The following is a 24,195-nucleotide window of genomic DNA, read 5'->3' on the forward strand; positions in this document are numbered from 1 at the left end:
TACAATAGCATAAATAAAAAATTCATCAAAGCAGCCAACAGCAGAATACAATACAGGAGGCAAAAGAATGAATAAGAGAGGTGGAGGACAGACTAGTGGAAATCACTGATGCAGAACAGGAAAGAGAAAAAAGACTGAAAAGAAATGAAGACAGTCTAAGGGAACTGGGGCAATGTTAAATGCACCAACATCCAATATTATAGGGGTACCAAAAGGAGAAGAGAGAGAGAAAGGGACAGAAAAAAATACTCAAAGAGATAATAGCCAAAAATTTCCCTAACATGGGAAAGGAACACTCACTCAAATCCAGGAAGCACAATGAGTACCATATAAAATAAACCCAAGAGGAACACCCCGAGACACATGTTAATTGAACTGACCAAAATTAAAGACAGAGAAAATATTGAAAGCAGCTAGGGAAAAGAAACATAACATACAAGGGAACCCTGATAAGGTTATCGGCAGATTTTTCAGCAGAAACTCTGCAAGCCAGAAGGGAGTGATGAAGGGAAAAAACCTCCAACCAAGATTATTTTACCCAGCAAGGCTCTCATTCATATTTGAAGGAGAAATAAAAAGTTTTACAGATAAGCAGAAAGCTCCTCACCCAGTTTCTTTCTACGATAATATCTTACATAACTGAAATTGACATTGACATAGTCCATTGATTGTTTTCATGTTCACCAATTTCAGATGCACTCATTCATGTGTGTATAGTTTGCTCTCGGCAATTTTGTCATCTGTATAGATTTGTGTGACTATCTGAAGATCAGAAAATTTTCATTACAAGGATTCCTCATGCTACCCTCTTCTAGTGACAGTCTCTTCCCTACCCCCTAACTCTGATAGCCATTGATCTATTCTCCACTCTTATCATTTTGTCATTCCAAGAATGTCATTATAGGGAGTTTGCATTGTGGCTCAATGGATTAAGAACTTAGTTAGGATGTGGATTTGATCCTGGCATCGCTCAGTAGGTTAAGGATCCAGCATTGCTACAAGCTGCAGCATAGGTCACTGATGTGGCTTGGATCTGGTGTTGCTGTGACTGTGGTGTAGGCCTGCAGCTGTAGCTCTGATTTAATACCTAGCCTGGGAAATCCCATATGCTGCAGATGTGGCTGTAAAAAGGAAAAAAAAAGTCATTATAAATGAAATTATATAGTCTGTAACTTTTTGAGATTGGCTTTTTCACGCAGCATAATTCTCTTGAGATCCATTCCAGTTTTTACATGTATAAATAGTCACTGCCCCCCCACACCTTTTTAGGGCCTCACCTGTGGTATATGGAAGTTCCCAGGCTAATTGGAGCTGCAGCTGCCAGCCTACACCACAGCCACAGCAATGCCAGATATGAAACACATCTGTAAACTACACTGCAGCTTGAAGCAATGCCAGATCCTTAACCCACTGAGTGAGGCCAGGGATTGAACCCACCCCTCATGGATACCAGTTGGGTTCTTAACCTGCTGAGCCACAACGGAGACTTCATTTCTTTTTAATGCTGAGTAGCATTCATGGCATATATGTACCACTGTTTATTTATTCTTCCAATGAAGGATATTGGGTTGTTTCCAAAAGAACAACAACAAAAAATTTATCTATTAAAGGCTCTAAGAAGAGAATAAAAAGACAAACTACAGACTTATAGAAAATATTTGCAAACTATATAATCATCAAAGGACTTGTATCTAAAATACATGAAGAATTCTCAAAACTCAACAGTATTAAAAAGCCAACAATATAATTAGAATATGGGCAAAAGACATGAACAGACATTACACTGAAGAAGATATACAGATGGCAAATGAATATATGAAAAGATGTTCAACATCATTAGTCAGGAGGGAAATACAAATTAAAAACATAATGAGATAATACATATTTAACAGAATGGCTAAAATTAAAAATGGTAATAATACCAAATGCTGGTGAGGATGTGGAGAAGCTTGACCATTCACTCATCATTGATGGGAATGCAAAATGTCATGGCTGCTCTGGAAAAGATTATGGCCATTCCCTCTGAAATTAAACATGTGCTTACCATATGACTTAGCAGTTGCACTCTTGGGCATTTATCCCAGAGAAATAAAAATTTAAGTTCACGCAAAATCTTGTACATGACTGTTTATGGCAGCTTACTTAAAATAGCAAAATAAAGGACATTTTAAAGGCGTAAACCCAAAAGACGAAGAGCACAGGTCAATTTACTATGAAGCTAATGAAGCATAAGATTCCGGGCCCCTCTTTGCTGGCATGGATGACTTCCCAGGCTCTGGGAGGTACTCTTGCAATGTATTCACATCGTGATGTATTTTTGTAAGATTTGCAAAGCTAAGTGTTTTGTTTTCGTGTCATTAATTGGAATTGCTGTGTATTTCTACTCTGATTTCTCCTTCAACACAGTGTGACTTGGATGGGCTGGATGGGCTGGTGACTATGGTCATTTTTGAGATCTGGCTAAGGAAGTTCATTTGGTTACACACTGAATTTTGTTTTAGAAAGATATATTTATGCCGTGTGCAATCACTTCTGTATATAAGTATGTTATTACAAGCCATTTTATTGTGGGTCATGGTTCCAGAAATACACCTGCTACCCAGTTTACACACTCGGTATCACAATGCGAATACTTAGGGTAGGAGATGTGTTGTGGTCTGATGCATTCCTATGGCACCTGGCATCAGTGCATCCAAGTAGAGCAGGAGAGGTAAGAGTTAAAATATACAACGGAAACAAGTGTTTTGGAAAATTGTTCCAAATATCATATAAATAATAAGTAAATAATTTGGTGTCTCAGATCATATTTTTTTTCCTTTTTGATGAGAGTTTTACAAACCAGGATTTATAGGATTCCTTGTGTCTGTAGAACCAGCTCAATGTTTTCATACCTCTAGTATAAAAGGTCAACTATATCTGTGTGTTAAGTCACATCCCAAATCTCATTTTAAAAAAGACTTGGCGAAGTTCCCCTAGTGGAGCAGTAGAAACAAATCTGTCTAGGAACTATGAGGTTGCAGGTTTGATCCTTGGCCTTGCTCAGCGGGTTAAGGATCCGGTGTTGCCCTGACCTGTGGTATAGGTCACAGACATCGCTTGGATCTGGCGTGGCTGTGGCTGTGGTGTAGGCCGACAGCTGCAGCTACGATTAGATCCCTGGCCTAGGAACCTCCATATGCTGGAAGTGCGGCCCTAAAAAGCAAAAAAAAAAAAAAAAAAAAAAAAAAAAAAGCCTTACCTAAGCTAGAGAAAAGATTGAAATACTTTCCCATCTTTCCCATTTTCTCCAAAGAAAGCGATGTCTTTATATAGTCACGTCAGGCCATTATTTTTAAAATTTTTGTGGCAATTTTTAAGTCTTTTAAAGTTATTTTATAATTTATTTTCTTATTCAAAGTAAGTATTTGCTTTTGCATTAAATTTTGTATTTTTTTTTTTTTTCGTTGCTCTGCCCCATGGTTCTGGGGGCGCATCCATTGTTCTCCGCAAAATATGGACGGCTTCGTGGGTTTGCCTATCATCCTTGTGCAGGGGCCATGCTAATCTTCTCTGTATCTTTCAATTTTAGTATATGTGCTGCCAAAGAGAACACTAAATTTCGTATTCTTAAATTTGTTTTCATTTTCTTCAAGAGGGTACTCAAAATTTCATAAACTTTTGTCCTCATGAAACGTGGATCTTCACGTTCTGATCTCTTCAGAGAAGAGAAGAGAATAGAATAGGAATAAAATTTGGAAGTTGAAAGCAGGTGGTTGAGTCATTGCTAACTTAGCAAACCAGAAGGTGACTGTGCAAACAGTAAGGGGTCCTAAAGCTTAAGCTAAAACCTAAGCTGGTGGTAGTAGAAGCATAGAAGTATATATTGAACCCCAAAACCCCAAGGTCAGTCAAAAACAGAGGGGATTATCAAGCTGAAGTCCAAAAGTCTGTTTAAGAAGAATTAAATGCTCATAATGTTATATAACCATTGAATCTTAATTTTATGAACAATTGTTACATTCCCTCAATTTACTGAGAAAATGAAGGAAATAAAATATTCAGGAAGAGTGGGATAGGATTAGAAAGTTCAATTTTCATCATCCATAGTATGAAAATCTAAAATTGAAAAATCCAGAAAGAGAAGCATAAATATGTCACTCTTTAAAAATGTAGGGAAATATTTTTTAAAAAGCTAGTAAAAACGTTGGAAATAGTTGTGTCTCAAGGACACAGTAAGAGACAGGGAGAGAGTGGGACATGCCACCGATGTTTTTTTGTGATAAGCCTTGTTAAATATTTAAATTTAAATGCACTCAAATGGGATCTTACAATGCATTTTGCTCTTCACCTTGCCTTTGCACTTACTATGCCTTGGAATTCTTTCTAAAGCAGTGAATATAGGTCGACTACATTTTCTTTTTTTTTTTTTTTTTGGTCTTTTTGTTGGACCGAACTTGCGGTTCCCAGGCTAGAGGTCCAACTGGAGCTGTAGCCACTGGCCTACAACACAGCCATAGCCACGCCAGATTGAACCTCGTCTGTGACTACACCACAGCTCACGGCAACGCTGGATCCTTAACCCACTAAGCGAGGCCAGGGATTGAACCCAAAACCTCATGATCCCTAGTCGGGTTCATTTCTGCTGTGCCATGATGGGAACTCCCCTTTTCTTTTTGTTAATGACTGCATAATCATCTGTCTTATTAATATTATGTGATTTATTTAATAAAACTTGTTCTGATAGACATCCACTGTGGTGTCATTTTTGAAATTACAAACCCTAAATGTCAAATCTCGCACGGCATATTTTTGCTTGTATGTGTTTATGATAAATTACTAGAAGTGCGTTTTTTAAAAGAGGGGTTTTTTTTGTTTATGTTTTGCATTTTAAAAAATAAACTTTTTATTTTGGACTAGTTCGTTTTTTTTAATAAAAAATGTGAAGGTAGTACAGAAAGTTCTCAAGTTTTCAAGATGTATATCTTTTTGGTATTATCCTGCTTGGTATTTTATAAGTTTCTTGGATCTATGGCCTGCTATCATCATTAATTTTGGGAAATCCTATGCCATTCTTATTTCAAATATTTCTTCTGGTCCATTCTTTTTTTCTTTACCTTCTGGTATTTAAATTACATGTATTTTAAGTTTTTAAAAATTACACTATAGTTCTTGCGTGTTATGTTCTTTTTTTTTTTTTTCTCATTCTTTTCTTTCTTTGCATTTTAGTTGGGAAGTTTCTTTAACCTAATAGTAAGCCAATCAATTCTTTTCTCAGTTAGATACTACTAATAAGTATCTCAATGTCACTATTTATTTCGTATCACAGTGTGTGTTTTTTTGTTTTGTTTTGTTTTCAGCATTTAATCTTTTTTTTTTTCTTTTTTTTTGTCTTTTTTGCTATTTCTTTGGGCCGCTCCTGCGGCATATGGAGGTTCCCAGGCTAGGGGTCGAATTGGAGCTGTAGCCACTGGCCTGCGCCAGAGCCACAGCAACGCGGGATCCAAGCCGCGTCTGCAACCTACACCACAGCTCAGGGCAACGCCGGACCGTTAACCCACTGAGCAAGGGCAGGGACCGAACCCACAACCTCATGGTTCCTAGTCGGATTCGTTAACCACTGCGCCACGACGGGAACTCCAGCATTTAATCTTTATTCTTAGAGTTTGCATCTCTCCACTTCCATTACCCATTTCTTCTTGCATGACAAATCATTTCAACATCTGTGTCATATCTGAGCCTGGTTCTGATGTTTGCTTTGTCTCTACAGAGTGTGTTTTTTCCTGCATTTGGCTTGTCTTATAGTTTTGTGTTGAAAGCCAGATTATGTTTTGTTGGGTAATAGGAATTGAGGTATATTGGCCTCTAGAGTGAGATTTTATGTCAATTTGCTAGGAGTCAGGCTGTGTTTAATGTTTGAAGTAGCAATAGGTGCCAGTAACTTTGCATTTCTCTGGTTTTCTTGTTTTTTGACTCCCCTCTTGAGTGATGGCTCCCCACTAAGTGCTCCCCCTCAGAGAGAGTTTGCAGATTTCAACTCCAACTCTGCAGCTCGCAGCACTTTCTGCATTTCAGGCTGGACCACACTCAGCCTTAGCAATGTGTCAAAATTGCTTTATAAGTGTTCCTACCAATTGTGGCTTCACTTGCTTCTGGTAAGTAGACGTGCCTCTCTGGATTCTAGATTTGGGGATGCCAGGTTGTTTTGTGAGCTCAGTTCTCTGATGAGTCCAGAAAGTCACTGATTTTCAGTTTGTTCAGCTTTATCTTGTAAGAATGGGAGTGACCACTTCCCAGGTGTTTACACATTAGAGCTGAAACTGGAAATCTCCTAGTAGAGGAAATACTTTGATAGGTAGTAACAAGTTGCCCTTCAAAAACTATTCGCCAATTTATATTCTCATCAATATAACTTAAATAAACTTAGTTTTAAATAGCTTGACATCCACACTTGCTAGTATTTGACCTTGAGACTGGGGGACAAACCATAAGAGAGTAGATATAGGAGAAAGTCTTAAAAATAACTTATATTGAAATGTAAATGTATTTTTGTTATGCATTCACATGTCTTGTTAAGTTTTATTATAGTGGTGGTAGTTGTCTATTTTGATTTCCAAAGGGACTCATTCATTTGACCTAAAGAAGGAGAAAGTGGAGTTAGGTGGGTTGTGCTCTAAGTGAAGAATTCCTCCAGTTATGCTCCTTCCTAATAGGTAATTGACAAGAAATCGGCAAGAACACTGATTTTGCTAAAAAAAACTGATAGGTTTGCATGTAGATTGACCTCCACATACAAAAATACGTCAGAATTTTCATTAAGTGAGGAATCAAATTCAAGATTTCTGACCTTGGTTGGACTCCAGGTAGGAGCATAGTTTAGCAATTGTAAGCATGCAGCTGACTTCTACACAGGAAGTAATTCTCCATAGTTTCAAATTCATAGATATGTTCTCAATTAGGATTTATCTCTGTTTCCTTGATTATTGTTGAGAAAATGAGTACATTTTCCTTATCAAACCTTCTGTGTGGAAATAATGAGTAGATGTTTGTCTTTTCCCACGTGAATGTTACTTTTCCATATTTTTTTTTCCTGAGAGTGGAAAATACACATCAAAATCCAGAAAATGCTTTTTCAGTCAGTAGATGGCAAAATTCTAGCAAACGAATAATTATTTTTGTTCTATTGAACACAGCTTTTCAACTACTATCTCACCCCACTGAAAATTTTATCCTAAACATAAGTAATCTCTGGTGTAAGGGAGAATAGATGAAAGAAATTTGTTCTTATATATACACTTATGGTCAAAATGAAAGAAAAAAACTGAGCCAAATAATTTTGAATAACCAAGTCATCTCAACTAAGCTTCATTTACTCCAGAAGTGAAAGAGGTAAAGACTGTTTTCAAAGGGCTACTTAATTATTATTAAGAACCACAGGGTCAGTTGTTCACTCACTTTAGTATATATGTGTACAAACAGCAAATTAATTCTATATTCTAAGGACTATCCAAAGGCTCTCCATCATTGTAAACAATAAGTTATATAAAGGAAATGAAATGTGAAGCAAAGTCGAAGATCTTGTTTTGTTAAGCTCTGTGTTCATAAGATATCATCAGCCACAATGAAAAGTGACTTAATGTTATCATTTAAGGTCATGAAAAATGAAAAAATAAAACACTTCACACTAGATGTTGAGATGGGGACAAACTAAGAAGTTATTTCCACATTTGTATGATAACGTCACTCTAAGCAGCGTTGAAAACTGTACAATATTCACATTTTTTATTTGTTTGTTTTTAATAATTCAGGTTCAACCCCCTCTAACCCTAGCCATATATCTATTCTGTAGTTTAATCCGTCACCCATCTGGATACTGATCCAATTATTTTAGACATTCACTATCTTTTACAAAAACAATTTCGGGACTTAAGGAGTTGAAGTAAATATGCATTATTTTTTTTTAAGAGATCATGCCACCAATAAAAGTAAAATTACCAAAAATGAAAGCTTACTCTATGAACATAAGGCCTTTCACTCCCAAGTCCCTCTGCGTCTGTTTTAACAGAGTTTCTGAGTGGGAGAATGTACTGAACTCGCCCACTTTACAGCTCACTTTCTACAGCAGAAGCCTAGAATTAGAGGAATTTTACCCATGTGCAGAGAGGCAACAATAGTTAGAATATCTTCTATATTCAGTGATCAGTTATTACCCTTGTTCTATTATCTTTTCTCAAGTCAAAATAAAGTTTCTCAAAAGACTCTTCTGCTACTAAATTATGTGTCAATATTTATCTCATCAAAAATTGTGACAACTGTAATTTATGTGTCTTTTCTATTTTCCTTATTTCAATAAAAAATATTCCAGAGAACATTCTCAATTCTAAAAAGATTTTTATCATGAGAGAAATAATACCAGGAATAATGGTGCCATTTAGATGTGTAGTCCTGACAAACACTAACCCTGGGCTTTTGACAAGAGTCTTATTGATGAGACATCCATTTGATGATGGTTTGGGGGCTAATGTTTAGTTTATGGATTGATAGACTGGAGATTAACTGTTTTCTTTCTCTTTTCTTTTGTTTTTGTCTTTTTAGGGCCATACCTGCGGCGTATGGAAGTTCCCAGGCTAGGGGTTGAATCAGAGCTGTAGCTGCTGGCCTATGCCACAGCCACAGCAATGTGGGATACAAGCCATGTCTGTGACCTACATCATAGCTCCAGCAATGTCAGATCCCTAACCCAATGATCAGGCCAGGGTTCGAATTCCCATCCTCATGGATACTAGTTGGGTTTGTTAACCACTGAGCCACAATGGGAACTCCTTAGATTAACTTCTTTCGATCAGTGGTATGTCAATTATTTATCTGTGGGCTAGATCAGAGATTTATTTTATTCTGAGCAGACTTGGCACAAGAGTAGGAAATGAGAAAGAATGAGAAAGAGAAGTGGGAAATACAGTTGACTTTTTACTGGTGGAAAATTGGGCATTTCGTGTTGGTGATCTACTCTCAGATGCAAGAGTGAGGAAATATTTTCAGTAACGATCAACCCATGCCAGTAAAAATAACACCCATGCCATCTCAAGCATGTGTTCTTAGTCTACCAACTCTTTTTAGACACCCCTGACCTTCTTTCTTTTTTCTCGAACAATCTACCACATTTCACCCTCTCTGAAAACATAAGACATGGGATATAATAGACACTCAATGAATGTTACCATGCAAAAAAAATTCAGCAACTGACATTATAAATCTATACTAACTGGAAAGAAATTGAATATAGCATCCATACCCTGTGTAAAGTGTCTTTGGAAAGGTGGTAAGGAGTTTAAAGTCAATGGACTTGCATCTTAGAATCATGTGTAGAGTGTGTAACTTTCTGGATTCAAGATGCAACTGAGTAGTTCCCGTCGTGGCACAGTGGTTAACGAATCTGACTAGGAACCATGAGGTTGTGGGTTCCATCCCTGGCCTTGCTCAGTGGGTTATGGATCCGGCATTTCCATGAGCTGTGGTGTAGGTTGCAGACGTGCCCCGGATCCCACATTGCTGTGGCTCTGGCGTAGGCGGGTGACTACAGCTCCGATTCGACCCCTAGCCTGGGAACCTCCATATGCCGCTGGGAAGCAGCCCTAGAAAAGGCAAAAAGACAAACAAACAAACAAACAAAAAACACAACCGAGAGGGCAGAGAATAGTACCTGACTCTGTCAGTAGAGACTACGTGTAACCCATTAGGCCTAAGGCACCAGATATATTTGTGATATTCTTTTTTTGTTGTTGTTTTTTTTTTTTTTTGTTTTTTCATTTCATGGCCTCCCCTGTGGCATATGGAATTTCCTAGGTCAGGAATTGAATCTGAGCCCCAGTTGCGACCTGTGCCTCAGCTGTAGCAACACCGGATCCTTAACTCACTGCACTAGACCAAGATTAGACCCACACCTCCCTAGCAATCCAAGCCACTGCAGTTGGGTTCTTAACCCACTGCGACAGGTGGAAACTCCAATGTGATATTCTGGGTTTTTTTTTTTTTTTTTTTTTTTTTTTTGCGTTTTAGGACCTTACCTGCAGCATATGTAGGTTCCCAGGCTAGGGGTCAAATCAGAGCTGTGGCTCTGGTCTACACCATGGCCACAGCAAGGCAGGATCCGAGCCGCATCTGTGTCCTACACCACAGCTCACAGCAACGCCAGATCCTTAACCCACTGAGCGAGGGCAGGGACCGTATCTGTGTCCTCATGGATGCCTGTCAGATTCATTAACTGCTGAACCACGATGGGAACTCCTAATGTGATATTCTTAACCTCAGTCACTATGAATTAATTTAAGTACTAAAGCAAGATTGCATCCCAAGATTTCCTGCCGCTCCAATAAGGTCTGAAGACTTTTATCAAATAAAGTCCAAAAACACGATCCATTTCATGAAGCTGTTCTTTACAGGCTGAATTAAAATACACCTTTCAGGGAGTTCCTCTCTTGGCTCAGTGGAAATGAATCTGACGCAGGTTCCATCCATGGCCTCGGTCAGTGGGTTAAGGATCCAGTGTTGCCATGAGCTGTGGTGTAGGTTACAGGTGGGGCTCCGATCTGGCATTGCTGTCGCTGTGGTGTAGGCCTGTGGCTATAGCTCTGATTTGACCCCTAGCCTGGGAACCTCCATATGTCTCCGGTGCAGCCCTAAAATGACCAAAAAAAGAAAAGAATACACCTTTCAGGAATTTCCCTTCTAGAATCATTGGTTATTTTCTAGCCAATTTTTGCTTATTTGGAGTGAATCACATGTCTATAGTGAGGTATGACTTGGAATCTCAAAGACATATGCTAAGTGATATGAGCATTCCTCAAAACATTAGGTCCAATGCTCGGTTTTGTTCTTAGGGAGCTCCTATAGTTGTGTGATATAGCTGTATAGAGACAAATCAAATAAGTCTTTTTTTCTTTTATAGCAATAGTTCATTGCTTGTTATCCTCTGTTTATGGCTACCCAACAATGCTCTGATCCAGTCTTTGACATTTATTCCTGCAGGTCAGCAGACAGCATAAAAAGAAATTATACACTAAATTGTCAATTGACTCTTTGTTAATAAGTCTGGTGGAAATTCTGATAGAAAAGTGACAGTTAAAAACAAGGGTTTAAAATAAAGTTTGTGAAAGATGCACGGTTTTCAATAATCTATTCTTTTTTTCTCTTTTACCACTGATTATTGAGATTTGGCTATAAATAACTCTCCAGATGCAGAGGCAAAAGCAGCCAATCAACATTCTCTGCAGTGTCTTTTATGAGTCCCTGGCTGAGTGCCTTCCTATTTTTTTCTGGTAAGGAAATGCGTCCAGCAGGACTTATGCTGGGTACTTCATTGTTAACTCTTTCTCCCCAGGATATTCTAGTTTCACATCTACAAAATCACACATGCTAGCTGACATGTTCAAAAAAGCCATATAATATATTGATATTACCACCAATAAATGTTTTTAAAGTGAGCCATATTCTAAGGCAGTGTTTTTCAAAATGGTACCGTTGCAACTCAAAGAAGCAAAAGAAGCAGTCTGTACATTCCTCTATGATTTCCCAGGAGAAGCTTTGCCATGTCCTAGTGTCTTATACCCCATATTGAAGAATCCAAGGGTAACATTTAGCTTATTTCCTAGTGCTGTGTTCCTTATGTCTTGTTTCCTGGTTGATGAGGGAGCCCTATGGGTTGGGACATCCCTGTCCAAAATGGAAAATATGGACTGGCTACATGGCTCATTGTTGTAGAAACTTGAGTGAGTCACATTAAAACTGGTAGTAGTCATTAAGAAATTGATATAAATCATTTCAATCTTCATCTCTAATTGGATAAAAAAAAGTCTTTAGCTCGGGTAACTAAATTATTTCTCCATGTGTGTTTCCATGCAATTGGTTAATCTTACCGCCTAGTTTCTATAAGGTTGAGTTATAAATTGCACTGCTGTTAGTGTTGCTGCCTTGTTTCTATGAGGTAGGGTTATAAATTGAAGGAGCCTTTGCTGATCCCAAAAGATTTTCTGAAATAGCTCTGCAGTCAAAATCAGAAACAATTACTGGGAAGAAGGCATTTCTCTAGGCCATAGTTAAGAAAGAGTTGGGAAGATTAATTCAACGCCCCCAAGGTTGGCTTCATGGGCATACAAAGTGTGCAGTCATACAAATGCTCAAAAGGGCCTGAGTGTGGTTTAATCCTCTGCTATTTCCACTTTAAGAGTCTTAAATTTATTCTTTTTTTTTTTTTTTCCTTTTAGGGCCAGACCCATGGAATATGGAGGTTCCCAGGCTAGGGTTTGAATCGGAGTTGTAGCTGCCGGCCTACACCACAGCCACAGCAATGCAGGATCTGAGCCACATCTGTGGTCTGTGGACCTACACCACAGCTCATGGCAATGCCAGATCCTTAACCTCCTGAGCGAGGCCAGGAATTGAACCTGCATCCTCATGGATGCTAGTCAGATTCGTTTCTGCCGAGTCACTCCTTAAATTGATTCTTGAACTCATGTTCTTTAAATGAAACCAAGCAGAACAATGGAACATGTGCCCGAGCAGAGAAGATAGGATACTTCTCAGCAAGTTATGCATGATCCCAGCAAGATATGCACGTTTGCTGGGATTCCTTTTTGCCCCATTCGCATTGAGTGTTCATCATGACTTCTGAGCACACCACAGGAAATTCACCGAGACCTCAAAGTAAATACAAGGCAAGTGTGTTAGGACTATGACTGAGAAAGCGGGGAGGGCCAGTCTGAAAACCCTGAGAGAACACGCTTTCCTCTCAAATGTAGACAGAAAACAATGGCATCCTAAGAAACACGAACAACCAAGGAACTCTATCATATCCTTTTACTCATGTTTAGTTCCCTTTTACCTGATCGTGTGTGCTGGAAATCATGACAGAAAGGAAACAGAAAGATAAAGTGATCCATTAGTACTTTTCCTTTTAGTCCTCCTTCTGGTCTATAGCTGAAGGTAGAGCGTGTTAGTAGAACGTGCGGGTACTGAGAAGTGAACTAAAATAGTTGAGCTAGTATCCTGTTGCATTTTCACTCTTCCACAAAATACATAATCATGTATGAGCTACAAAATACAAATTAGGCAATACTGATGACTCTACACAGGATTTAAGTGCTTTTATATTTGTATTTCAGATGGCATACACAATTTAAAGATGAACGAAAAGAATTTAAATGTTTATATTTTCTTCATTTATAATGGCATTACATTACAAGATTAATAAAATACCATGACAAGTCTAGGGAGAGGCTGTGAAAGAAAGGAAAGAAAGCTTTGTGTCTAATACCTCAGATAGCACATTGTCTTCTGCTTTTTGTCTAAACGCTTCTACATTTTCGTTTTGTCCTGATCCCTACAAATTATGTAGTTGGCCTTGGCTGCTCCAGAGCTGTCTGCTTCTTGACTTTGCAAAGTGATTAAGAGATGAGGTTTGGGAAGAATGGAAGGGGAGGTGAGACACTGAGGGACCCTCAAGCCCCTTCTCTCCCAGGGATTGTGGACCCTCCTATTTATTGTTTTAACGAAGGTCTTTCTTGCCTTATTATTTTAATTATTTTAATAATAGTAGTTTCTATCAGTTCCCCACCCAAAGAATGGTCTCAATATTCTTCCTTGTTCCTGATTTTCTAAATACACATGAATTTATGTCATCTCTGCTTTTGTTACCTTCCCATAGAGCAAGTTCAAGAGCTTGTATTCAATCATCTACCTTCAAAATCACCTCTTTTTCATTCCATTTTTAATCCCATAATTCGAGGTCACTAAAAATATGCTACACATAACCTGCAGAGTTTGATCCTCCACTTCTCTTTCTTTTATTGTGTTCTTATTTCTTTCTCATTTATTCTTAGGTGCAGAGAATTGCAGCCATGACCCAGGCCTTTGTAGATGTCCTGTTGGTTTCTAAGGGAGAACGAAAAATGAATCACATTGCTAAATGCTCTTTAAAGTTCCACTGAGAGGCCACAACCAACTGACCAAAATGTCAATAATGTTTTACCGCTGCCTTCAATTGTAGTTGCCTTTCATCACTTTAAATTAAAGTAAATCTTTTGATCCTAGGATAACATCAGTCTTGCCTTTTTTTGGGGGGGGGGGCATGCCTAGATCCTTAACACACTGAGCCACCAGGGAACTCTCCTTTTCAGTTCCTTTGATCCCTAGCCTCACATAATCTAATTTCTGGAGTCTTAGAATAGAAATTACTAAGAACTAAATCCTCCTCTGGTTTATTTATCTATATCCTAACAGAAGCTTTAGAATCTTAGAATAATCTTCGTGCCTTATCCCTACAGATGTACCCTGCCCCATTTCTGCCTTACTGTCAACATTTCAGAAATATCGAGTTATTTATAGTTTTTCAAATGTGCTTTGTGTTTCAGTCCCCCTTACTTTTCTCATATTAGTCCTTCTGTTTAGAATCTCCTTCCCTATCCTCTTTATCTCAGTAATTACTTTTCAGGCCTTACGTATCATCTCAGGCATTACCTCCTTTAGAAGAATTTCCTATTCCTTCATTAGGCAAGTTAGGGTCCTGGTTGGGGCCAATGCTAACCCAAAGATATATCACACTAACCAGCATATACTATATTATACCCAAATCATCTATTTATATAATTGCTGTGATGTTCTTGAGGGCAGAGATGTATCTTTTTATTGGTTGCAAGTTATAGATTCCTGGCACACAGCAAGCATTCAGTATATATTTTTTGCCTAAATTAAAATGGACTGATGAATCACTATGTTGTGTACCGTACCAGGAACAAAGACAGTGTTGAAGATCAATTACATTCCAACCAACCAACCAAAAGACAAACAAACTCACAGAAAAAAAAAAAAAAAGGTTTGTGGCTATTACAGGCAGAGGGTAGGGGTCAGGGAAATTGGGTGAAGGTAGTCAAAAGATAAAAACTTCCAGTTACGAGATAAATAAGTACTAGGGATATAATGCATAACATGATAAATATAATGACCACTGTTGTGTGTTATATATGAAAGTTGTTGAAAGAGTAAAAGCTAATAGTTCTCATTACAAGGAAGAAACAGATTTTTCCATTTTGATAATTTTGTGTCTATGTGAGATGATGGATGTTCATTAAATGCATTATGATTATCATTTCATGATGTATATAGGTTGAATCATTATGCTGTATTACTATCGGGAATAAGCTCTTCGAGTCAAGATGTGGGGATAATGTCACCAGAAATTTTTGCTGTACCTATGTCTGGGCAAATCCTTTCCCAAGAACATCCCAGAGAAGACTCCACAAAATTTCCAAATATTCAAAAGTTCTATGGTTAGCTCAGCTAAAAATAAGCCATTAGAGAGCAGTTTTGGGTCCTCTTCATGGGGTTGAGCTAAAATTTTGATTTCTTGGGACTCTTTTTATTACTTCCCTCTTGGGAAAGTTTAACTGCCTGGGTTGTCATTTTCTCATGTCCTGCGTCACTTACGAAATTGACCTCTGTCTGTTCTTTTTAGATTAGAATGAGTACAGTGGATTCCAAGAAATAACCTCCAGGTTTTTCAAGGTTTCCAGTATCAGTATCTCCTTGTATATCTGTCACATCTACCTTCCCATAAACACACAGACACTTGTACAACTTTAGCCCTTGGTGGTGATGAAAGTCAGCCCTGAAGGTTAGATTGGAGACTGATCACTTGTTCACATGTCTAGGGGACGCAACCTGATCAACGGGACCTTAGCCAGGAACCCCACACATGAGTTCTCCTTCATGTACTACTTGCCAGTTCTTTATGAGATCCAAGGTCTCTAACCATGTTCTCTTTCCCTGCGGATTCCTACCACTGCTGAAATAGACAATGCCCACCGAATTTTGCCAGATTATTTTGAGAGCCAAAGGAAAAAAAAATATATGCAGAGTTCAAATGCCATGAAATAAAAAGGTTTGTGTTCACTCTTCTACCCATTTTGCGAATTAATTGTTCAACTACCTTAGCATTATGGGTTGGTAAGTCCAGATGGAGTGGAGCAGAGAAGGAAGTGCAGCAATATATAGGATGAGGTGTCTAGGAAGAAATAAAAATGGACTAAACAGTGTTGGCTTGTTTCTCCAGGTATTGATTTAGACCTTGTCTTAATCAGAGAGACTCTTTATTGAATCCAAAATAGTTTTCTCTGAAAAGAAGATGAATTGTTATTCCACTAGGACAGCAGAATGGAGAAACTTCTTACCTATGATTTGACACTGTGGATCACTTCCTCCTCTTCATTTTTTGTCCTTTGAGAGCCAGAATTGGAATAATAGAGACCAATTGGCTTTGGGGAAGGTTCTTTTGGGCCTGCAGCACTCAAACCATAGTTACTTACCACTATTTATGGCCTGTGGCATCGTGCCTGCTGTAATAGCTAAAGCAACAAACATTTCCTTCTCCTAAAATCACCAAGCATGCATGTACTGCCCAAGAGTCATCTGGGCGGCTTCATGTTCCTCTCCTGACAGAGCTAGTGCTTCATCCGTGAGCCAGGATGGCTGAGGATTGTTTTTTTTTTTTTTTTTTTTTAAATGTTCCTTCTAGGCTCCAGACTCACTGGAGACATCCTGACACAGAATGCTCTGCCTAGCACAATGTGATGCCCTTTACCTAGTAAGAGTGAGTCTCATAAAGGTGCTGCCTTCCCCCTAGAACAAACAACGGAAATGCATCAGGAGAGCCCAGCTGCAGACAGAATGCACATCGCGTGGACCAGGAGCCACCATGGGATTCCTTAGATGAAAGCCGATTTCAATGAACATTGTGTTTCAAAGCCTGCTTCCTCTTGCTCCGTAAGAGCTGCAGAAGGAACATCCCACTTGCGTCTGCTGACACAAAAGAATGCTGTGGCTGGAAGATCTTATCGAGCCTTCCTGTGCCACAGTAACAGAGGTCCACTTGTATCTCGTAAGAATTGCTTATTGTTTCACAGGGACGACTGGCTCCTTTGGGTGGGATCTGATGGCATCTCATAGAGAGGAGGTAGGTGGTGCTGGGAGGTCAGCCAGCCCCATGACCCAGCGCACTGGCTTCGGGGAAATCAGAGAGCCGAAGACTTCACCTAGGTCTGTTGGATAGCTAAACATTTAAGGTTAAACCATTAAAATAGGCATATGTTTTTTACTTTCTACTACCTTCAACTGTGTAAGTTAAGAACACAATATAAAAGGGGTGGTCAGAGTTTCTTATTTGGACCTGAAGCTAATAAAATATTATACGCCAATAAAATTTTCTAAAAAAGAAAAAAAAAGTTTCTCATTTGGTATAAGCTGTCTCTTCTCTTTTAATCAATTCACCTAAAACTGTCTGATGCTGATAGTGTTGAAAAGAATAAATGAGAATCTTTTTTTTTTTTTGAAAACCAAAATATATTGATGTAAAGCCCTCTCTGGAGAATTTAGATGGTAATAATAAACATTTCAGCTCAAAAATGTACACTTAGGATGAACCTCAGGTATAAAATCATCACATTTACATTTAGGAGAGTAAGTTAATAATATTGGATTAATTAAAGTGAGACAATTCTAGAGATTGTATCCTTTGCTTAGAAAGTTCGTGGATTCCCAGTTTGGGCCTCTTCTGGTACGGAAATGGATGGTTACTTGTTTAGCTATATGGAGAGTTGAATTAGAATTTTCTTCTCTTTCCTCTTTCTCTTTTCAAAGGCTTGCTGGGTGGTTCGTACATATAAGAACTATATAACTGGGAGTACGACATGCTGAGGAAAAACGGTGACCATGAATTTCCTAAAGGGACAAAGGTTGAGATTAACATTTAATCCCTCCCTCCTACCTCTCCATGTAGTACTTTCTGAAATACCTTTTGCCCTAAAAGTACTCATATTCACAGAGTTCAACAACAGCAAAGTATTCCCCTCTTACTCTGCATAAGATTCTGAAAATCAAAATGTTACCAAAACACCCTCTCTGTTCTTAATATATTTATTATTGAAAGGATCATATGCTGTAATTAGATGGTTTTTCTCTCAGTGAACTGTGCGCATCTTGAGGAAAGGAGTTAGATCATGTTCATCTTCTTGCCTACACCGCCAAGCACAATGTCTCGTACATATTGGTGTTGACTAAATATTTATTGGATGGATGAATAGAGGAATGGATGGAGAGTGGATGAATGGGTGGACAGATGGGTGGATGGCTGGCTATCCTGTAATGCCCACCATTACGCATGGGTTTTTTTTGTTTGTTTCTTTTCTATTTTTTTGCCACACCTGTAGAATATGATAGTTTCCAGGCCATGGATCTAATCTGAGCCACAGCTGTGACCTATGCCACAGCTGCAGCAATGCCACCAGATCCTTAACCCACTGGGCCAGGATGGGGATTGAACCGGCAATGCCATAGAGGCAAGCCAGATGGTGAACGCACTGCCCTTCAGTGGAAATTCCTGACTCCTGGGGATGTGATTCAGGTTGTCTACATCTTTCTAGGCATGATAGAATGTTTATCCTCCAGGCCTTTATTATCCCACTCTTAGATGCATAGAATAAAGAGATTTTCAAGACCACATAGCCCAACTTCAGTTTACAGTTGAGGAAAAGAGACTCAGAGAGAATTTGATTTATTCATAGCCCCTTACCTAATAAGTGCCAGATCTGGGTTAAAAATCCAGATCCCTTGCTTTTCAGTCAAACGCTCACCACACTATGTTGCTTTCCATGACTCATATTTGGAGGCTTTAAGGGACCCTGTGGAGCAATCTGTCACTCCTGGCTTATCTGAGCAATGTGAGAGAAGACTGGGCTAGAGCAAAACTAGGTGAAAGGGACCACCCTGGAGCTGCTGAATTCATACATTGAGGGTGCTGAAACAAGGTAAGAACAAGAATGACTCACCTTTATTCAGACTGATACCATTCCATGTTTCTCTCAGAAGAAGCTGCTCTCAAAATTCAATAGGTAATGTCGATTCCCTCTAGTCTCCTGCACGACATTTGGAGAAGGCGCGGTCCAGCCCTGCTCCACTAGCCAAGATTTCTGTTTTATGCAGAGGCCAGCCTTTCAAAGCCCTTTCCAAAGACGCTTATGCTCCTCCACGTAACAGTGAGGCTGATGTAATGTTGCTATCTCTAGATTCTCCTGCCCTCAGGAAGTACTCCCAACGTATCACATCTGACTGCCCGGACTCTTCTTTCTCTGAATTATGCCCAGTCACACTGCATCTAAAGGCTCGTGATTGACCTACACTTAAACAAAAGGCTGTTCATTCAGAATTTAACCTTTCCGGAATTCTGTTGTCGCACAGAGGGTTAAGGATATGGCATTGTCAGTGCAGTGGTTTGGGTCACTCTTGTGGCATGGGTTTAGTTCCTGGTCCAGGAACTTCGACACACTTCGGGCATGCTGACCGCCCCCCCCCAAAAAAAGAATTTGACTTTTAGATTCAACTATTTTGGAATGAACACATAACAACAGAGATAAATCTCAAAATAATTATGTTGAGTGAAAGAAGACAGATGAAAGAGATCACATAATATATAAAACTTTAGAAAATACATACTCATTTAAAATATGAGAAAACATATTTTAAAATATTTAAAATATGAGAAAGCATATCAGTGCTTGCCCAGAGAGGTGAGGGAGGAGAGGCAGTGGTGGGGGGACTAGAAAGAGGAAGAAATACATTTTTGAGCCTAATGAGTATTTGTACTGACTTGATTATCTTGATGGTTTCATGGATGTGTGCATGGATCAAAACTTACAAAATTATACAATCTAAATATGTGCATTTCATTGTAAGCCTATTATACTTTAATAAAATTTAGGCTTTTTTTTAAAAAAAAGAATGTAACCTTTTAAAATTCAACCAAAATACTGTATTAGCAATGGTTTAATTACAGAAACAGAAGCATTAGGAGAGATAGAGATATAGATTATATGTATATATCCATATCTATATCCACACATATAATATAGTTGTGGGGATTTGCCTTATGTAATTGTCGGGTGTGGATAATTCATGTCTATAATGTTGTTGTCTTCATATTTGATGCTAGAGCTGAAGTTCAAGGAAATACTGTTGGGAAAGGAAGGTAAAATGGGGAAAAGCCTATTCTAGGACAAGCTGGAATCCAGAGGCAAAAGCTCTAGCTCATAAGGACAGATTGAAACTCTTATCAGTTCTTAATGCCTCTGACCTTGATTGCATGGAGGTCCTGTAGAAGCAAGGCCCTTTATCAAAGAGCTAAATACACATACCTGGCCCAGGAGTTGGAGGAGCTGGAGGAGAATCCAGGGGGAGGCAAAGCAGTTACAGGCCCAGCTGCTGCCTCACAAAGGAGGGAAGACAGCAGGAAAAAGATAACATGTGTGAGCTATACAGTGGCTGCAACCACTCCCCCTCTAAATTTTGCACAAGAATGTCTCTCTGCCCACTAACTGGAAACACACAGTAGAGAAATTCTGGGAACTAGAGTTCCACTTCCTCAAGTTTACTCATTACAGAGCTACTCTTGACAACTTGGGCACTCGAACACATTTCTTTAAGTCATACTTAGTCTCCAAACAAAAGTAATAACACTGTCATGTCCCCACATAACATGATGCTTCTATCCCAAGTACAAGCCAAACACATTAATTTTTCCTCAGAAGAGGATCCAAAGTTCATTTTATGACTTCAGGTGATGTTCAGTTCTAGTGGACTTCTTGCTAATTTACACTCCTCCTTGGCGATCCCATGATTTATATTCTGAGATATTAAGTCAACTACTATTAACACATCTAATGCTAGAAAAAGGCCTGAGAAAGAGGATAAATGCAAAAATAATTGGTTAAATATATATATTTACATGCATATATGTATGTAAATTATGTATAACTATACACACATACATATGCATGATCATATCATAATAAGGAAGAAATAGTTATAATTGCATGGTGCTTACATCTACAACTAGTCATGGGGTCATAGCTGGTATTTATAACCACTTCCTTCCAAATATCCATTGCATATTCCCTTTGTCTTTAGCAAACACTTTGGCTAGATGTAGATCCTTACCCGGTGGGGTGAACCAGATTTTCATTCCGAAAGGTCTGGGCCATTAAGAGTCCTGCCAATTGAGTTGATGTAGCCTAATCACAGGACATGGAAATACTAAGAGGCAACCTAGAATAGCTTTAACCTTGTAGACACTCTCCCTTACCTCTTTGTGTAGAAGCCAATCAGGTTCAATCACTCCCTTCTTTGCCTGTTGATTCAATGGCATGAGTTAAAGGGGGCACTCCAGTTCAACAGAGTCATCAGTGGGTGCCCTGGTGGACACACTCTTCCCTTTGGAACTAAGACCTCCAGGCCAGTAGAACCTAATGTCATAGGGACTAGAGACAAAATTTAGTGAATTACCAGGGATAACAGTTAGAGAAACCTTTCCCATAACCCCACCTTGTTCCCAGACCCATGAATCCCAGCTGTGGAAGAAAAAAAATATATACTGGATGATGATTTAGAGCATAATTTATATCTTGGACAACTTACCATAACTGAGTCTTCAAAACGTTATTCCATCATTCTGTCAAGCCACCTACTTTGGGGTGATGATGAACATGATAAGACCTGTGAACAATATGAAGCAATTGCTGCACTTCATTTGCTTGGAAGTAAGTTTCTTGATCAGAAGTGATGCTGTGTGAAATATCGTGATAGTGCATAAATCATTCTGTGTATGGTTTTCGTAGTGGTTTTGGCGAAGCATTGTGGGCAGGGAAAGCAAGTGTGTATCCAAAGTCAATGTCTATTCCAATAAGAACAAAGCACTGCTCCTTCAACGAGAGAAGTGATTTAATGTAATAATCACCCTGCCAATAGGTGGCTAGTCAGTAGCTGGGAATGGTGCTGTGTCAGGTATTCACCGTTGACCTCTGCTGCTAGCAGACTGGGCTCTCTGCAGTGGCCATAGCCAGGTGGGCCCTGGGAAGTAGACATCTATGTTGCCGTGCCCCTGCGTAACTTTCATCTTGGCCTCCGTGGCCAATTTATTCACGAGCCACTTGGGAAATGACAGTAATTGCTGGAGAACCAGGCTGACTCATGTCCACAGAAAGGCTTATCCTTTCCACTTGATTATTCAAATACTCCTCTGTTGAGTTCACTCTTTGGAGAGCATTTTCATAGAACATAAATACCTACACATGCCATACCCATTTGAAGAGATCTGTCAACCTTTCCTTCCAGATCTCTTTGTCACCGATTTTTCAATCACATTCCTTTCAAATCTCCTGACTTTCCAGCCAAGTGTTAGCCATGACCCATGAATCAGTATAGACTTGTACTTCTATATATCTCTCCTTCCAAGCAAAATGGACAACCAGGTGCAGTGCTCAAAATTCTGTGTATGTAGAGGGTTTCCCTTCACCCTTGTTCTTCAACACCACCTCAGAGTGGGGATTTTGTGCATCCTCTGTCCATTTTGATCTTAGCTGTGCCCTTTTGAGTAGTGTCTGCCTGTAGTGCAGAACCACGTGCAGATTAGGCCTGAGTGTTCTCTTCCTCCATCACTTGGTCACCAAGAACTCCCTAAAAGACCACAAGTACAGGTAAAGAGAGAGAAGACAATGTATCAGGTATAGGGATGGTGGATATATTGGCCACTTGCTCATGCAAAACACATGTGCCTTCAAGTTCTCCTCAAGCCCAGTTTCATCTATACCACTCCCATTTGAGAATGAAGGATTTCCGTGCATACCCAGCTCCATGGCTCAGTGGGTCAGACAATACCTACCAATAAGCAGCTCAGGTCACATAGTACCTTAGTGACCCATGGCCAAACATTCAATTTCTACTAAGACTTTGTAGCAAAACAAGAGCTATATCTTTTTTTCTTTTTTCTTTTTTTTTTTTTTTTGCCTTTTTAGGGCTGTATCCACGGCCTATGCCACAGCCACAGCATTGCCAGATCCTTAACCCAACGAGTGAGGCCAGGGATCAAACCTGAGTCCTCACGGATACCAGTCGGGTTTGTTAACCACTGAGCCATGATGGGAACTCCAAGAGCTATTTCTTAAAAGAAGATTTCTTATCCACAGAGGATGGGAAGGCTTTATTCCAAAATCTGAAGGATTGGTACCGTGATCTACCTTTAAGAACCTGAAAGAGGCTTTAAAATGCCTCCCTATCTGTCAATGGCATTTCAGGCACCACTGGATCTTCTGAATTAGATGGTTCAAGTATAATGGAGCAGGACCCTATTGGGCTTTCCTGGGACAGACCAATCCCCCACATCCTCTGCTATAGCTCCTCTCCTAGACAATAGTATCTGACTCTAACACAAACTTCCTGAGTTGCTTTACAGATGCTAAAACCCCTACCAGGAGTTCCCATTGTGTTGCTGTGGGTTAAGGATCCAGCAATGTCTCTTCAGCAGCTCAGTCACTCACTGTTGAGGCTTGGGTTTGATCCCGGGTTCAGCACAGTAGGTTAAGGAACAAGCATTGCCACAACTATGGCATAGGTTGAAGCTGCAGCTCAGATTCAACCCCCGGCTAGGGAACTTCCATATGCCATGGATGCAGTCAAATAAAACAAAACAAAACAAAAACTACCACCTAATAGAAGAAATTAATTATTTGATGATACTGAGCCTCCAAACCTACTGGCAACTATAGATTAATAATGTTAACTGCCTTGTTACCTCAGTATCAATCAGAGAGCTGTGCACAAGCTGATCACACACCCGGCAACCCCCTTCTCTCACTTGGCCTTTGAAAATGCTCTGCTGAAACTATTCGGGGAGTATGAGATTTTTAGGGGAGCAAGCCATTCATTCTCCTTGCTTGACCCTGCAATAAATCTTTGCTTCACACTCTGATGTTTCAGTATGGCCTCACTGTGTGTGAGGCACACAAACTTGTGTTTGATAACACAAGTGTGAGAGCTGCTTGCATAGCACTCTGGGCTTCTTAGGGAGCTTGTACTGGGCCCCACTCATGTTGTTTTCTGTCACTCAGTATGTAGGTCAGAAAGGGAACCTCAACATGCCACAGACTGAACTCCTAGACATTTCACTGAGGTTTCAGGTCCTTGATTTTTCATGGGATTTATTCCCAACCTCTGGAAATCACCTGTTTTACCTCTGTGTTCAAAGGAGTTGCTCCTTTCTGCTTACCTGGTGTAGGAATGAAAGAAGCTGAAGGAGGATGGGGGTGGAGTGAGGTGGGGGGTGATTAGGCTGTTGTAAGGCCAGCC

The 24,195-nt window shown here is 39.5% G+C and overlaps 1 long non-coding RNA gene and 1 other non-coding gene across 3 annotated transcripts in view; both read right to left on the minus strand.

The window, feature by feature from the left end:
• Positions 1-3,486: 3,486 nt before the first annotated feature.
• On the minus strand, positions 3,487-3,592 carry LOC146406001 (U6 spliceosomal RNA). The gene has a single exon (XR_014833900.1). It is a non-coding gene; the product is annotated as a U6 spliceosomal RNA (small nuclear RNA).
• A 9,522-nt stretch (positions 3,593-13,114) lies between these two features.
• Positions 13,115-24,195, minus strand: part of LOC110260032 (uncharacterized) — a 64,494-nt gene continuing 53,413 nt past the window's right edge. The window contains exons 2-4 of one of the 2 annotated variants that reach the window (XR_002342781.2): positions 20,211-22,527; positions 17,599-17,742; positions 13,115-17,074 (exon numbers count right to left, since the gene is read on the minus strand). This is a non-coding gene — a long non-coding RNA (uncharacterized LOC110260032). Of the gene's footprint in view, positions 17,075-17,598; positions 17,743-18,848; positions 19,047-20,210; positions 22,528-24,195 lie in introns of those variants that run through there. The other variant, XR_014839564.1, reaches the window with a different exon arrangement.

The sequence above is a fragment of the Sus scrofa genome, chromosome 1 (genome assembly GCF_054392235.1).
Source record: "Sus scrofa isolate SSC_HxYL_T2T_F1_AM1 chromosome 1, Sscrofa_HxYL_maternal_Yorkshire_Landrace_v2.0, whole genome shotgun sequence".
Lineage (NCBI taxonomy): Eukaryota > Metazoa > Chordata > Mammalia > Artiodactyla > Suidae > Sus > Sus scrofa.